General features: G+C 42.5%; 1 protein-coding gene across 6 annotated transcripts in view; it reads left to right on the forward strand.

Moving 5' to 3' along the window:
- Nucleotides 1–17,869, forward strand: part of LOC125336251 (protein spinster homolog 2-like) — a 135,271-nt gene that overhangs the window by 64,988 nt on the left and 52,414 nt on the right. The window lies entirely within an intron of this gene.

Below are 17,869 nucleotides of genomic sequence, written 5' to 3' on the forward strand. Positions count from 1 at the left end.
TATCAAAAAAACCTCTTTGGTGGCACAAATAAAAGCAGTAGTAACACTACTGTGAGTAGAGAAGTGCTCACATCCCAGTTGACATGAGAACACAGGGCTGGAAGGGGCAAGTGGACACAGGCTGAGCCCATTAGAGAACTCCTTTATGTGGCAGCACGAAAAACCCTGACTTAGGTGAGAAACAGTAGCCGTTCAAGAGGAATACCAGACTGTCTTCAGGGATTGCCTTTCTTCAAATTTTGACAGTGTCAAAATGCATCCTGTCACTGTGCAATTAAATAGAATGCACAGCCACACAGCTCAAATTTGGAGTGCAAATGGAAAGAGACAGCTTAACAAAGGCCAAAAGCAGCTACGGAGCTGGTGAAGGCACCAGTTTGTAAAGGTCTTTGGCAGTGTGTTGTTTCCTGGCTAAAATTTGAACACCTAAAGGAAGCCATGAAAACTGCTGTTGTTTGAGTCAATGACTAGATTATTGTGCAAACAAATTTACAGAAAGGGACATGTTAATTCTTATTTGTCCTACTGTCTTCCCACAACTTCATCTGCTGAGCATGATGCCCTGTGGTCTGGGATATCCCTGGGGCCAGCTAGAGTCAGCTGTGTCCCTCCAATTCCTTGTGTCTCCCAACCCTTCACTGAGGGGTGAGGAGCAGAAAAGACCTTGACTCTGTGTAAGCACTTGCTCAGCAGCAATGAAAACATCCCTGTGTTATCAACACTGTTCTCAGCACAAATCTAAAACACAGTCCCATACCAGCTGCTGGGAAGAAAATTAACTCTGTCCCAGCCAAAACCAGCACAAAAGGATTGGAGCACAGTAAACAGCTCATCTGAGATACTGTCTAAATGCTATTTTGTTCTGCTTGAGTTAAAAAGCGTGACTGAAAATCTGCAGATAAATCAGGAATTGGATATATGTGCCATGCAGACAGTTGCTAGAGAGCTCTGCCATTTTCTAATATCATTAGTTATTTATTATCAAGTATCTCTGGGTTCTTAACATGGGATAATGACTGTCAAATAAATGAAGAATTAATCTCTTATCTGCTGGTAGCTACTAAATAGCTAGATAATAGGCTCTCACAATGAAAAAGGGAATCAGACCAAAATTTGGGGGTAGTTCCAGTGTATATAGGGGGTGATAGAAAACAGCAATGCATTAATTCCACACATAGCAAAATAGAAACAGGACAACTGATGCTTAAAAGTTTGATTACTGTTCATGAGATCTTAAATTAATTTTGAAGCAAATCAAAGTAAGAAACCAAATAAATACTGTATCACAGAGTGATTCCATAAATACACCTATTTCCATGGATAAAAATAGCTAATGATAAATTTAACTAAAGAAAGTCACCTGAAGTAGTAAGACTGAGATAATATTGATAAACTCACTTTTTAACGTGGCTTGATAATTTATGTTACTGCAGAATTTCTCTACAGAAAGATAAGACATGAGGCCTCCTCTGCTTTGGTACTTGCACATTTCTGCTCTATAACACTGTTTAGCACTTCCTAAAACAAAAGTTCTGTTAACAAATCATTGACAAACTTGTTCAATAATATAAAATTAGGTAAAGTTGGTACATACTTAGACATATCTCTAGATCAACTCCATTTGTAGAAACTTCAATAAAGAATGGATGTGTCTTAATTTGTATTTTCTCAGTACAAACACCTGCTTAGAGATTTGCTCCCTTTAAGCCTGACTTTAAATCAGTTCTGCACCTACCAGCACAACTTTTGGCGCTTTCACCTGCAAAACTCTTTCTTGTGTTGTTTTTGGCTTTTGCCAAGCATTTGGGGAAAACACTGGTTGTTGGTTCATGAACTGTAATAAATCAACAAAAAATCAGTAGGTTTCTGTGTGGAATGGAGTCATATCCCAAAGAAATGAACCAAGTACACACTCTTCACGTAGTTTCTTTACCAGGATGTGTTTCCATCCACACAAAAAGCTAAATACATGTTTTTCTTCCTCTGTATCGATATAAACTCTGGTTGAATAAGTAACCGGTTTATTTCCCTAGGTAGCATTTTGATGAGCACAGTGCCTGATTGCATGTGGTGGCTGATCACCTTCAGGTGGTTTATATTCCAAGATGTCATTGGAAAGGGTCTGTAATCCCAATTGCACCATTTCTCTCTTTCTGAACAGCTTAATATGAAGCAACCTGGTTAACAGGAGTGATCCTGCCACGTGCTGAGAGTTTGTTTCTGGCTGCTTGGATGTCCACATCTATTAGTCATAATAAATGCTCTCAGCTGGCTTTTTTGGGCAGCAGATTGTCTTAGATGAACCCTGGGGTTTGGTACTGGACTTCCTGCCCCTCTTGGCACAACCCTCTGGGACATCAGGACCCCTCTGCCTTGTGGGCAGATGCCACTATTTTAGAGCAAGAAAGAGCGTGGAGGTGGAAATTTGCAGACTGTTCTCTAGTCTTCTAAAATACTTCTATGTCCATGTAAATACCTTGAATAAAGCATATTTCTGTGTAAAAGGGGTGCTGCTTTACAAATGAGCAAAGGCTTTGCTCCACTAGGCTGGGAGACCAAGAGCACATAATAACCAGCCAGAGCAGGCTGTGGTAACGTAGGTTGGCTGGGAGACACCAGAGCTGCACATGCTAGAAAGCTGGGAAATGGAAAAGCAAAGAATTAACAAGGTAAACCAGGAATGTGCTTTTGAATTTTCCAGTTCTTGGTAAATATTTCTGTTCAGATTTTGATATAGCTGACACAATAAAACCTTTTTGCTCCCACTGCAATTTACCTCTGGATAGGTGTTTCCCCTAGTGTTATTTTCTTTTCCTTTTCTTTTGATTTATCTCTGGAAGAGGAGGCAAATTGTCCATGGTGGAGTTCCATTTAGTCTGCAGTGCTTGCTCAAGTCCTGTCTTTCAGACTTGCCAGATGTATTTTTATTTCCAAAGCTTGTCTTTCAAGGAGTTTCTAAAACAGAAGCAACAAATTGTGTGCAGTATGGAACAAATGGTTAGCTGGGTTGATTTTAAAAAACATAAACATAATCCAACCACCCCCTACACGTGATGATTCACTACAGGAGAAAAAAAAGCCTTAAGCGCTCTGTCAGAAGTTGTAATATAAAACATACAGCTCCTGTGCCTGTGGTTCCACTGTGCAGGATAAATCCACAGCTTGAAAAACAGAAACAAACAAAACCAAAATCCCCAAGCCATCGTTTTGTATGTAAGGAGGAGACTGAGTGTTGTCTTTGAAGTCACCATGAATTACTGGAATGTTTATATCCTACTGTTCCGGCCTATTATTTTTGAGCAGAACTCTCTTGTAGAAAAAAGGCAAAAGGGATTCTCCCAGCAACTTTGGGAAGTCAGCTGCATGTGCATTCAGTCCCCTCCCTCACAGGCAGCTCCTGGCAGGCCCTGTGGCTGTCACAGAAGTGGTGCTGGAACTAACGAAAGAGGTTTGTGGCCAAAGCTCTTGGTTGGCTGTGCTGTGTTTTGCCAGCTTTGATGTGGCACAGGAGCCCTGCAGATGAGCACGTGCTGTTGACATTTGGATTTCTGCACACTTGCCCTTTGCTAGACTGCTCAGGAAAAATATTGCCTACTGTGAACTCTCTTATCAGAAGGAGGTCAGATGAGTGCTGGTGCTCTCTCTGGGGGTGGTGTCAGCTCCCAAATCACTCTGAGCTGCAGTTCCAGCCCTTTGTGTCGCCCTAATGCCCCCCAGCACCACAAGGTACCTGCAGCCTCCTCCTGCTCTGCCTCTGCTCTCTAAAGTGAGATGCAGTAATCTGTGCCTCTCCTTCCAGCTATCAGAGCTCCCTCCTCCCCACAGTGGAGCTGTGGGTCAGTGAGTGCCAGGGGAAGGAGGTGTTGTGCTGGGCGTAGGTGGCTCAGAAGTCCCAGTAGAGAGGGAAAGGATAAGGGCTCTCATCTCTGCTTTACACTGCAGAGTGCAATTCTTTATGGACTGATTCTGCCTCACTGTCCCTCCCCTGTATGTCTGAAAGGAGGTAGTTTAAAGAGAGATAATTCCTACAGCCCCTTTTAGAGTTATAGAATTGTTAAGGCTGGAAAAGACCTATGAGATGGTGAAGTCCAGCCATTAACCCAGCATCACCACCATGCAGAAATGGAAAGGCACCGTTTCTTTGCCCCCTCACCAGCAAGAAGGCACCTGCTGTTCCTTCCAAGTGCTGTTCCCAGTGCTCTTGTAAGTTTTACTATCTCGCATCTTTTCATATGGATTATATGAGGTGTACTGTAGGAAAAGGTACACTATTGTTTATTCCTTTAATAATGGAGCACTGACTGAGCTGGTCTTAAACTATTCTGGGCATCTGTCAAGTCTGCTATCATCTTTCTCACAGCTGATTCCAAATACTGTGTGGGAAACTGGTTTGCTGCAAGAACATCTCTTGGACAGACAAGTGCAACAATTTGAACTCTTGAATCTTGGGTCTTCATTGTTCCCTCAGATTTTGCTAACCTAAGACAGAAGTGTTGGGAAAAGATCTATATAAATGAAATAGTTGTAGAGTGCAGAATTAGTCATGTTTGTCTCCCGGTTGTTTTATATTCGTACCTTGTCCCTTTGTACCTGTCGCTCTTCCAAGGGAAACTATAAATGAAAACCAGATTAAGGTGTTCTCAGAGCATCAGACCCAAAAAAGCCAATCTATGAGAGGAGGCAGCTTTTTGAAGGTGTTATCAGAAATTGAGCTATTGTATTTTCTGCTCCGTGTTGGTTTTTTTCCATCCAGTATCTGTGTCCGTGTATCTGTGAAGCATTTGGGAAGAGTTATTGAAAACACAGCTGGTGATGGCTGCCAGGAGAGAGACACAGCACAGTTCCAAAGCTTACTCAGAAGGCTTATTCCTGTGATGAGAAAAATGAACTTCAAATAACTATCATAAGGAATATCTCTACCACACATTGCATTTCCCATCTGCAGAGTGTCTGGAACAGGAATGGTTTTGCTCTCCCTTCTGGGACCTGAGAGCAAACAAGATGCACCCCCCACGTCCCACCTTCCCCAGGTGGAGTCAGTCTAGCATGTCCTATTCAAATTTCTCAAGTCACCCCAGCTATGTGCAGCTATGTGTCCATAAATGTGCCTCCTGCCCTCTGCCACTTCTTTTAGGTCATTTATTGGTCTGAAATCATGCAAACCCAAATCAAACGTTGTGGATGTTGATAGAAGAGATGTTTCCATTGCTGATTGTCAGAATTCACCTGCAGCTCACTCCTGTGTACTGCTGCAGAGGCTGCGATTCCAGTGCAGTGGAATGAGGGCAGTGCCTTGCACTGAAATGCCAGACCTGCCTCTCAGAGCTCAGGCACTTTCTAGAGCAGGTGGACAGACGTTTGTGCTGGGTGAGCATCAAGAAACAGGCTCAAAGCTCAAGGCTAATTTGCACGGGGTCTCAGCGGGGGCCCCCTCTAATTGCCTGTCCCGTTTCTGAGAGCTGTTTGTTATCTGGGTTACTGGAAGATGTTGAAACCATTATCACAGGGTCTGTGATTGTGGTTCTGATTCAGCTCCTTCTTTGGAAGTCTGTGGGAAGCTTTTGTGTGTCTTTGTGGGAATTAAGTCAGATCCTACATCAACACATATTTGGTGCTGTTTCATTGGATCATGGAAATGCTTAGAGACAACAGCATGGTGCATGAAAGATTTTTGCAGGTCAAAGACCTTACAAGTTTGTCCCATTTTTTTTGCAGAAAGCTGAATTGATAGTCTCTAGGTTAAAGAGTAGGAAAGTTGATCTGCTGTGTCAGTTAATGGATGGTGTGGAAGCCTGCTGTAACATCCCGCCTGTTGTGCTTTTGTTGTACCTGAGCAGGAAATCTCACCTGGGCCTCAGCAAGTTACCTCAGTTACTTGCTGAGGAGGCAGAGGGAAGAAGGCATGTTTGTTTTATTTCCAGGCTGTGTGTGTCTTGGAAACATTCCTTCTTCTTGTGTTGTCTGTTAAAATGTATATTCTGCTTGTCATGCTGCAGCATAGGCCTAACCGCAGGGCATGCTGATGGAACACAAAAGATATCTTATTTCTTCAATTCTGTGGAAGTGGAAGTCTCTATAATGCTTTAGCATTATGTTTTATAAATAATTATTACAGTATCTTAAGATCAGCCTTGTTCAAAACATCGAAGGAACGGAAGAAAGGGAAAATGCTCCTTAAATAGACTGGGATATAATCAGTTGGTGTGAAAAAAATAAAGAAAAAAAGTAGTAGTGCTGCATGTAAGTTTCCAAGAAAATGTTTAAATATAAAGGAATTGTAAAATTTCCTATCAGCCTAACAGGATCCTTGCAGTAGTGTTGTGGCCTGAGGAACACGAGTTATTCCTGATGTGGGGTCCATGGATGCATGCTGGGCTTCCATAGGGGGATGTCTGGCTTGGTCAAACGAGTTCAGAAGACAAAGCAAGTCACTGCCATAGTGCCTGGGTGGTCCTGTTAATTTGGGAATAAGCTTCCCAACTAGCTGTGTATTGAGGGTACAGAGAGGGTGCCAAGGTGGTGGTGTAGGACGTGTGCCTTCATGATCTACTGAGGTGTTCAGATATGGGTCTGGAGCAATGTTACCGTTTTTGAAGGCTGTAAACTGACATGTGTTTAGCATACAAGTGAGGCAGCTTATGGATGTTCTTGAAGCTTATGCCTTGGGAGGAGGCAGGATGCTTTAAGAGAGTTTGGTTAATGATGCCTCACAGAGAAAATAATCCCTTCATCCCAGGTTTAGGCTCATTAGGAGGCCTGGAAACAAATCTAAACTTTCTATTAGCAGGGTGGTTCTTGAAGGTTGTGCATATTGTTCTGAAAAACAGAATGCAGGAGAGAGAGAATGTGTTATTCAGGCTCTAGCTTCTGTTCAGATGCAAAAGTATGGATTTGAGCTTTTCTTTGGCTGAGCTCCTGGTTGCCTGCTGATCCAAAAGCATCAGTCACTCCTTGGGAAGTGTAAGTGCTTCCTCAATGGCCGAACTGTCTGTGGCCTCCTGGGTTGTGCATAAAGGCTAGGAAAAAGACCATTATGTTCTAAGTCATGTGCAAATAGTGGGAAGATGGGAAATGTCTTACAGTACCAGGTGCTAAATTAGTCTTTTGAAGTGTTGACATTTCTTTTAAATGCATAAAGTTCCCAGGCTACACAAAACACTGCATTTGCAATTCAGATAAGTTGAATTAGAGTACTAATCTCAACCCTATGTAATAGATTTTGAGCTGGAAATCCCTGGGAGTGGTGCTGATCATCAAGTCTGAAAACATGATTGACGAAGTCTCATGAGAAGATAGTCACAAAACATCCAAATGTGTTTAGTGTGGTTTAATAGGCTGTCATTTTGTCAAATAGGCTGAATTTAGAGAATGAAATTAAGCTACAGCATGACAAAACCTTGTCAATTAATAACACTTCAAAAAGGAACATGACAACTGTTCAAGGAAGATCATGAATAAGAAGCAACTCCTAAGTGGAAGGAATTGGTAGATGCACCAGTTTCTCTCTGGAAATCTGATGCTAAAAGTGAGACATCTCTCAGATGTGGGCCAAACACACTGCAAGGTCAGCCTTCCGCACAGTTCTCGGAGGCTTCTGGATCTTGACTGAGTCAGCAAGCCAGGGAAGCGTGAAAACAGAAAGCAGGAACAAATAAAAATCAGAGTTTGGAATGATTTAAATGGTTCTTCAGCAAAGTTGCCTGCAAGAGCTGACCTGCTGGTGTACTTGACTTTTTTAGCATATGCAAAGCAAAGTAGGCCAAGAATCAGCAAAACCAACAGTATGGGGAAAGCTGCAGGAACTGGAACTTTGTGCTAATTTCCTTTAAACCTTGAGGGATTCCATTAAAATGTGTCCTTCATGGTCTCTCAAAACTTATTCTACGCTGGAAAATGCATCTAGTGAGATGTAAGTGTTCACACCTGGTTGTCTCAGTCAGTTGGCTGATGCTTTTTTCAAAGGGTCCTGAGAAATCACAGTTTCTGCAATGGTTTCAGGGATAGAGACATGGGGTTATGCTCTCCAAGAACCTCCAATCCAACCTGTCTGATGGATTTGAGTAAATTTTTGCTTAAGAATTGGTCCAAGCCAAAGAGTGTAAGCCAAGACAGGTCATCATGTTAAAGGGGTTGGATCTCACATGTTTCTGTAGGCATCACTGGAGGTGGAGATGCTGTTAGTGCTAGGTATCAATGCCTGGACATGTTCATTCTGAAAAATCTGTCATCTGTTTGTTGCTTGGATTTCGGCTTTGCTTGTGGCTCAGCTGTGGCTGGGACACAGTAGCCTGTTACTACCTGTGAATATGCTTTGGTTCAGTGAATGCCACCCCATATTCCAGCTGCATTTGGGAACCTGTGTGTGTCAAGAACCTTGCAGTGTTTCCACAGTTGCAAAAATACATTGTGTTTCTCCCAATGCCTATTTTAGTGATTATGGCAGTGTTTGCACGTCTCAGGAAGGAAGCCGTGATAGTGCCTAATGCCAGAAATATTTGAGGCAAGTGCTGGTAAGTGTGTCCCACCTGACAGATCTGGAACAAAAAGCAACCATTTGCTTCCAACCCAGAGCTATCAAGGTTCTCAGGGAAACCATTTTGGAAGATACATTCTGGTGTAATGGTTTTGTAACAGGGATGAATGACCACTATTTCAGCCATGTGAAGGGCCATGGACTCCTGTGGGCCTTACATCAGAGCCAAGGATGAAAAGAAGTGTTTTAACTCTGTCTTCTACCAGGCACTGGGAACATGGGGCTCTTCATGATCCCTGTGATTTATTTGAACATCAGTCTTTTTCTTTAAGGTCTGTTTTACAGCAACGATGCATCTGCCAGATGGGGTTTGGTGAGCGAGCAACCTGATACCTTCCTCCCAATTGCATCCCAGATCTCTGCCATTAATCCAGTATTAATGACCAAGAAACTAAACTGAGGAGAATGTAAATCCCACCATTTGCATGTCATGTAATATTTTTACTTTGGGCAGGTCAATCAAACGAAAAGCCCTTCAGTTAGGGAGCCAAAATGCTGCTTTGTCTTAACTCAGTTTATTGTCAGGACCTGGTGGTGCTGCTTCATCACCCAGTGTCTTGTAATTACACTACCTAATGGGATGGAGAATGGGAATGGGGTTTGCTCTTTATTTTGTGCTGCCCAAAAATGACTGAAAAGCAACAGAGGATTCCCTCAGGACTGCCACAGCTTTGGAGGGAGGAGAGTGATGGGAACCTGGATTTCAGACACTGCAATTTTAGTGTTGAAAGGGAATTTCACGTTCAACATTTGCAAATAGCTCAGAAAACCTTGCCACAGATTTTTGTCCCTGTGAAGCACAAAGCAGCTCTCTGGAAGAAGTGCTGTGGGAATCTTGCTGCTTCCAGGGTGGTTTGGGTTTGTTTTTTATCTCCAGAGCACTTAATTAGGTGCTTCACTTTAGAGCCTCTCTGTAGGTATGCAGTTGTTAAACACTTTAGTTGCTGATTGAAGGGTATGATGAGTGAAAAAGGAGTCTCTTACAGTCTTTGTTAGTTTTATGTACTAAGTAATAATATAAATCTCATAAAATAAGGATGCTTTAATCAGCCAGAATCTTAAGTGCATTCCCAAATAAAACTTTCCACATTCAATTAAGTGTGCCTGAACAGGTTGCCTGGGAAAACTATAGCCATTAACAAATACTAGAGACAATCAAAGGAAAGGTGAGTGGACTTTGCTTCATCTCCCTTGCTAATTTCTATATTCAAATATGTATTTTGGTCTGTTTCTGCTTGCTGTAGTCTCTTTTCTCCTTGCAGGGCTCTGAGTACCAGCTGAACTTTCCCAAAAGGGAATTGTTCAAAGGTGAGGTGTTTAGAGCTGACAATCAGTGGAACACTTAATGCATCCAAATGAGCTGAAGTTTGGAAGTGTTTGACAAAGTGTAAATGGATGCTGTAGAGGAATCAGATCTGCTTTAGAAGCTGTTGTATAAGTCCATCCTAAATGCAAAGGATTTCAGTGTTGACCCTTGAGCAAATGATTAATCAAATGTACTAAGGTTTCAGTAACTCAGTAGCTTGTTGTTAAATCTTGGTATGGTGTAGCGGTTTCATCTGCAACACGGTTATAACTTCCAGCCAGCATATGTAGAATAAGTACATATGAATAAAACTAATGTGAATGTGTGAATAAAATCTGTGAACACTTGAAGGAAGGCCTGGGGCATTTGCACTTGAATTTTAGTGACCTGCTTGTCAGAGCTGATGGGAGGATCTTTGGGTGAAAGAAGCATCCTTTGCCAGACACAAATATTTAAACTTGCATACTTTCTATGCCAAGCAGGCTTAAGGGAAAAGGAGTGAAGAAAAACCTGGCTAGTGTGAATGCAGCAGAGACACAGCAAATGTGAGATGGTGTCTGCCATATGGATTTAACTGAATTTAAATAGCTTACCTTTGCCAAAGTGGCATCCTCACTCTAGAACTGCTTCTGTCCCCATAGAGCCTGTAGTACTGCTTTGGTGGATATTGATACCTGATAGGAGGTGTAAAGATGGAGCCAGACTCTTCTCAAAGGTCCCCAGTGAAAAGATGAGGCAAGGGGCACAAACTAAAATACTGGAAATTCCACTTAAACATAAGAAGAAACAATTCTACTTTGAGGTTGGTCCAACACTGCAACAGGTTGTCCAGCATGGTTGTGGCTCCTCCATCTTTAGAGGTGCTCAAACTCAATTGGACATTATCATGAACAACCTGTTGTAGTTGATCCTCCTGTGACCAGGGGACACGGACCAGACTATCTCCAAAACTCCTTCCAGTCTCAGCTATTCTCTTATTCTGGGAGTGCTTGCAAAGGAGAAGAGCAGTTTGAAAATGTTGATGGAAGATGGACTTAGCATCAAGAGTTCAATTTGAAGGGAGGAAACTGTAGAACTTTAATAGAATCCAGTGGTGATGGAAGTTCTGGGAAATGTGTGCAGTAGTGACTGACAAAGTATTTGTGATTGTAGGATGGGGAGTGAGAAGTAGGTATGGGTGAGTGACAGCACGCAATGAGGGAAGGAGCAATCTAAACCAAATCACTTCCCTGAAGTGGGACAAATGGCAGAAGAAGCAGCAGCTGCAGTGGGTCTGCCCAGGGCTGCCCTGTCTGGGGGACTCAGGGCTGATAAGGGGAGAACTCTTGGTCGAGGTGAGAAGGGTGGTTCATAGTTATATTTATCTGACAGGTAACTCTAGCATGAACTTCTAAGTGCACCTCTATCTCTACAGCAAACAGATAAACACTGATAGCACTGACTCAGAGCTGATGACCCATCAGTCTGTCTCCAACCGGTCTCCACCCAAGCATGTGTCCTGCTGGTCCCTTTGTACCACTCAGAGACTGAGCATAACCCATTCCTTTGGTTGTAGGAAATCCTGAAACCAGTGCTTAGCCAACCTCTGAGCATGGGGGAAAAGTACTGATCAACAAAACATCTGAGTGCACAGTTTTCCCCCCATGTTGGTTTGTATTTTGGTCTCTTGGCTGGCAATACCCGTGAGGGATTAGATAAGATTACTTGTCAATAAAGATATTCATCTTCCTTTGTTCCTGCTCAAAGATCTCCCTGATGGTAAGGCACCAAATGGCCAAAATTTGGAATAAATATTCAGTTACTTAAAAGTCTGGGCTGGACTTGACAGGAAGACATGTTCTTCAGGATCAGCATGGAACAATTCACCAGTACTATGTAGCCCCTCCCTGGCTCTTTGAAATATTTATTCTGCTTTTATTAGAAAAGAGTTAGAACCATTGATGTTTGAAAAGGTGAGGTATGTGACTTTGAGTTTTGTGTCTAGATTTGACATAGAATTCCCATCAAGTATTTGGGCCCAGGACTCGTATCCACCAATGGAAGCCAGGTGCCTTGGTTATATATATGCAAAATTCATAAATCTTTAGGGGTGCACAAAGTTGGAAGATGTATTTAGACTTATCTGCTCTGCTATGGCCTTTGTCATCCATCCAGGCACAGAATGGAATTTGAAACATCAACATCATTGTTTAATGTCAGCTTGTCTCTCATGCTATGTCAATGTCCTTGTTTGACTTGAAACTTTCAGATTCTTCAAGGTGACCCCTCATTCCTGGGAGGGCTGAGAGAACTGGAGCGTTTAGTGTTTAAACAAATATGTAATGTCATTCCAGTGCTCAACTCTTCAGTGACTCTCAGCTAATGAGCTGGAATTTGCACTGTGAGTGTGCAGGAGTCAATGCTCTTCGTCACCACCCCGATACTCAGAGCAGGTTCCTGGTTTGGCTTACCTCATGGTTAATGGTGCATCTTCTGGCAAAAGGTGTGGTGTGTCATCATTAACCATTTAAATCTTGCAAAGTGCTGGGAAAACTTACTGGAGTGGAGGAGGAAGTGGTGTTTGCCTGGCCATAAGATGCAGGGTCTGCTCAAGGAGGGCAAATTCTTGCGTGTGAGTGTAGCTGTCAAAGGGAACCACTGTTGTGCAGCCCTTGCATCGGTGTTTGAGCCCTATGGGGTTTACTTTGTTCAACTGGCTCCTGCGGTATCTCAGATTTATCCAACTTCACTTGTGACTGCTGTGCTACCCTGGCTGCCTAGTGCAAGGCTTAGCCAGCTGGAGAAATACAGGAGTGTAACTCAGGGAAATTTAGTCAATCCCAATGCTTTCTCCTCAGTTTATTGTCATTTCACCACATTTTAGTCTCTGTGTGGCAATCCCAGCTGCCCATGGTAGGAATGACTTCACGCACATCTTCTTTTAAAGGATGAAAACCCTGATTCTACTATATTCTTGATTTTTGCATCATGTTTATATAAGAAAAGAAGGAAAATATGGCAAAACTCAGCTCAAAGAGGAATTTAATGGTACTGAGTGCTCTTTTACAGCAGCTAAATGCAATATCCACAGGAGTTTAACTCAACATCCTCACACAGGGAAGGGTACAGTTGCAGGTGCTATAAAAGGTCCTTCTTTTAAACCAGCAACAGCAGTTCTAAACATGGTTTGCATTGGTGCTGTGCACATACAGGAATTTGTGACTCTGGAGTGACTCTGTCTGTGGGATCTCCTCAGTCCATGTGTCCCTCATCTGAAAGCAGCGTGTGTTCAGCTTCTTTTGAGACCTTTACAAGCTATTCCACATTCAAATGCAAATACTTAATAACCAAAGCTTAAGGATCATATGATTCTTTAGACAGTAAATCTGGTGGTTCAGAGTTGTACACATATTTGGCAGATTATAGGTTTACCACTGGCAGATAATCTTTTAAAGACCTGTGGCTTTACTCCTTTTGTTAACTAATTAAAAAAAGAGAAAGAACTTCAAGCTGTAATTAGACCTCTTAAGACACATATTACTCCCTGAATGGTCTATACAACTAGGATAAATGTATAATTAGGAGGTTTCACCAAACATGATTAAAGCCAGTCATGTGTCCTAGACCATCAAACATTTATGTGTGCAGGAGATTGAGAGTAAAGTCAGTATGAAGGTGTGAATAGAAACCACATCATACATTTTATCTGTTGGACCTGATGTTCTTAGAGGTCTTTTCCAACCTAAACAATTCAATGGTTCTGTACTATAAATATTTAACTCCAACCACAAAAGCTTTTTTTCAGATGTAAATTCTGGAAGGATTGTGTCACATCCATAGCTTCTGGTGTTTGGTAACACTGGTGACAGTAAGGAGACCAGGTCCCTTGGACCCCATGATCTGTCACTGTTGTTGTCTGTGGCTTGCTGATAGTTTAAGAAATGTAGAAGTTGGTAGGTGGAGTTTTCTATTCCTTATTGGCACATCCCCAAGGCATAAGGACTTGTATCCCTTCTGAAATTCACTTCTATTTTGAGGAATGTGGTTTCTTTTGCTTTATGGCTTGAGAGTGTTTTTCCTTGTATACATTTAGGAGATGGGAAGAAGAGAGCAGGTCCATTGACCTTTTGTACCTCACATTCATAGGAATGAGTGCTTTCTCCATGCATTAATTTCTGGTGATGTCATCTCTTGAAGGGAAATTCCCAGGAAGGCTGTGGCAGTTCTGGGTCTCTGCAGCCACCATTCTTTCCATATGTTGATGGTTTATTGTGAACGGAATCTTCCCTGGCTTGTGTCTCACCAGCCACACAAGCTGGAGAAAGGGACTGGAAGCCTTTTTGCATCCTGAATTGCTCCCAGAGCTCATAGCAGTGACATTGTGTGGTTCAGGTGTCCCTTTCCAGTGTCACATCCAGGCAGGTGCCTTGGTGCAGTGCTGCTCCATGGCTGTGGCAGCAGAATCTCGGCACAGCCATGGAGCTGCACTTTGGGCTGACACACGGGCAAGAAGGGGGATTGATGCCATGCACTCATTCCAAAAAAACCATTTCATCTCTCCAAACCAGGAAGTGTTGGCAGGTCTCATGGAGGTGCAGACAGTCTCTGATATGACTGCTTTCCAAAATTAAAGACAAATTAATTGCTTGCTCTAATAGTGCCTTGTTTCAAAAAAACTTCAGGTTCAAGCATTTCATTTTAGAAAAACACTATTGAGGTGATAAATGTTGAGGTTGCTGGGCTTAACCTATGGGGAAGGAATTAGGTCAGGTCCTGAAAGCTGACTCAGTTATTTTCAGTTTGCCTGCCAGAGACCTACTTGCACAGACGAACAAATTACAGAAGAGTTCCCAAGTCATATAGAAAGGAACCAGCTTCTTCAATATATATCAATTTCTACTTAGGGAACAGTGAAATTCAGTTAAAGTCTGAGCTGCCTGTTCTGCTTTTGAGCACAGAGAGTATTGAACTGGTGTCAGCCCTTTTTGTCTCATTAAATTCCTGAGAACCTTGAGGTAGGACATAAATGGAAAAGCAGTGGGGCGAAAATCCAGTGCAGAGGAAATGGCAGAGGTGTCCTGCTACAGCTGTGGAGGAGAAGAGAGTTTCCTCAGCATGCGGAATATCTGACTTTGCCATGTGTTTGTGCAGGTTGTCATGTCCACATACACTTGGAGAGGAAAAGGGATGTTCCTATGGGTGCATGTGTATAAATGTACACAAAAAATAGCAGTTGTCTGTATTACATATGGAGTGGTTTTGGGACCAATTTCTGAGTGGTTCGTGGAATGCCTGTGGTCCAAATGAGCAGCAGCATAAGAATTTTAGAGTTGTTTTGTTGTTTCTGGTTTTCTTCTTATATGAAAAACAAAAAGACAAGGCCCATCATGGATGGGACCATTTTTTGTCATGGGGATCTCCCCAGCTGTCCCTCTTCAGAAACAACTAAAACATAAGTTTTGAGTGACTGATTAGAGATGGAAGATAGGGTGTCCCAGCTCATTTTAACAAATTAATTTTATCATATAAGTTCCAACAGGGTGCATACTAGCCAAAGATCCCAAAGAACTGGTAAGAAGAGGTATTAGCTCTTTAATCCTAGCTATAGAGCTCCAAAACCAGACACAGTATAAAACCGACCATAAATAATTCCCTAAATTATTTTAGATTTTTGTATGTTTAGCCTAGTTATCACAACTTAATGGCTGCACGGTCCATAGTCTTTAATATTGATCTCAGAAGGGCAATATTATTGAGGTCTTTATGTGGATTATGCTTTTTAAGGTTGCTTTTATTCCCAGATTAAGTCAAAATCTCATGACTTAAGTTTGAATACCACTGCTTCAAAGAGCATAGTTTAAATATTAAACAGATATTTGGAGTGTGTCAGCATGGAATAAGCCAGGGAGGAGGATTTGAGGAGGAACTGAGAGAGAAGAGTGAATGCAGATGATTTCTTTGTATTGAGCATCTGATTTCATGGTATTGATGAAACTGAGTCACTGTACCACAAAAGGAATACTTGATACAGTTTTCCTGCTTTGTGCAAGGATTGTAAGAGTAACCTTCTAACAACATTGTTTGGAGGAAATTCCTGTCCAGTGCGTTCACTGGGAGTGATACTGGTTGGTGAGCACAAAATTGTGTCATTTTTCTGTAAGTATTTCAAATTTGAGGAACATCCAGTGCATTTACAAACTTGTCATTCTCCAGGTGTAAGTAGCATTGTCCATGCTCATCCCAGGCAGGTGACTACTTTGCCTGTCACCCTCTGTGTGATCCAGATCTAAACCTGCTCAGAAACCACAGGCAGCCTCCAGTTCCCTGCTTTCTAATTCTGCATGACTAAGCCTTTCAGCACGTTATAAATACTGTTGCTCATTCCAAATACATTGGTTACCTGTGCACCAATGACTGCCAGCATATTTCTGCAGTGGAGTGGTTGCATGTTGGGTAATTGACATAAATTACAGCACTTGAGTCACAGTACTGCCCTTTCTGCTCACACCCACGTGTGTGAGTTACGTATGTGCAGCTTTGGGAGGTGTATGAATGCCAGCAGCACTGCACACACCCTGCCAGCAAACAAGGAACTTGTATTCCTGCAGAAAATGGGTATTACTCCAGAACTCACACCAAAATATGAGGAAGTGAAGAGTACACAAAAGTACTTTGGTTTTGTGGCTATTGGAATCCTCAAAATATTCTTTTCAACCAGGTCTTACAGTGAGGAAAACAATGCAAACACATCAGTGGTACATTTTGGTCTGCTGATGGATATATATGAGACTGAGGCATGTGGTTTGGTGTATGCATGACATTTTCCATGTTTGTGAATGAGAGTTATACTTTAGCTTGACTTTGCTGTAGGGCACAAAATCAGTCATTTCCCTTGACTTTTTCCTATCTGAAGGAGGAGAATCAGTAATTGCTGATTACTCCCAAAGCACTTTCATGTTTAAGGACATATCATAAGCATAGAATCATAGAATGGTTTGAGTTGAAAGGGACCTTAAAGCCCATCCAGTTCTACTCCCTGCCACAGGCAGGGACACCTTCCACTATCCCAGGTTGCTCCAAGCCCCGTCCAACCTGGCCTTGGACACTTCCAGGGTTGGGGCAGCCACAGCTTCTCTGGGCAACCTGGGCCAGGGCTTCACCACCCTCACGGGGAATAATTTCTTCCTAATATCTAATTTAAACCTGCCTTCCTTCCATTTAAATCCCTGCTGTTCTTCTCACAAATGATCTATAGAATAATGACAGTAAATTGAGGATTTGTAGAGGTTACATTTGTAGAAATAGATTTCCCTGTGCTTACAACTTTCTGCATTGACTGTTTCATTTCTGCCCCTGCAATTACTTCTGGGTGTAGCTCAAGCTGCTTAGATGGCTGAGAATTTGCTTGTGCTCATGTATCAGGTATTCAGGCATCAAAGCACTGTGTCTTAGACTGCACTCAGCAGCACCCAGAAAACTGCAGGGGCAGTGAAGGAGCTTAGGTTGCAAATCAGGTCCTTGCAGTTCCCGAAAGTGCTGCTTGAGAGCCATTAAGAAAATTCTATTAGATAAACAATTCCTTTTTGTCCATTTTAGATGGTGTTGTGCTGAATGTGAAGTATATCCTCGTTCTGTGGCATTGCCCTTTACCCAGAAAGGCAGGTAGTTCCCTGGGCAGCTGAATGCCTCCTTCATGCCCCTGCCCTGGGTGGCTCCAAGTCATTCCCTGCAGGTCCTGCTTATAGAGCATACAGATGTTCCTGGGGTTCCCAGTAAAGCTCAGGTCTCCTCTGAGAGTTTTGGGGAGGTGTCTCTTGCTGTTCAAGGCAAGTGGAGTGAGATGGGTGCTTAGCACCTTTGAAAGATGACATTATTCCATAGCTTTTAATGAAGGAAGACATTTAGTTGGGGGGATTGCAGGTTCAACTCTTTCCCAGCCTTGAAGAGCCTTCAGGATTCCACAGTCAGAACCTGTCCTTGGCACGCTGGGGAGGGTGGGTTGTGCTTGGCAGGAGTTGCTGTTTCTGGATCCCAGAGCAGGGATTTTTACA

The sequence above is a fragment of the Corvus hawaiiensis genome, chromosome 20 (genome assembly GCF_020740725.1).
Source record: "Corvus hawaiiensis isolate bCorHaw1 chromosome 20, bCorHaw1.pri.cur, whole genome shotgun sequence".
NCBI lineage: Eukaryota > Metazoa > Chordata > Aves > Passeriformes > Corvidae > Corvus > Corvus hawaiiensis.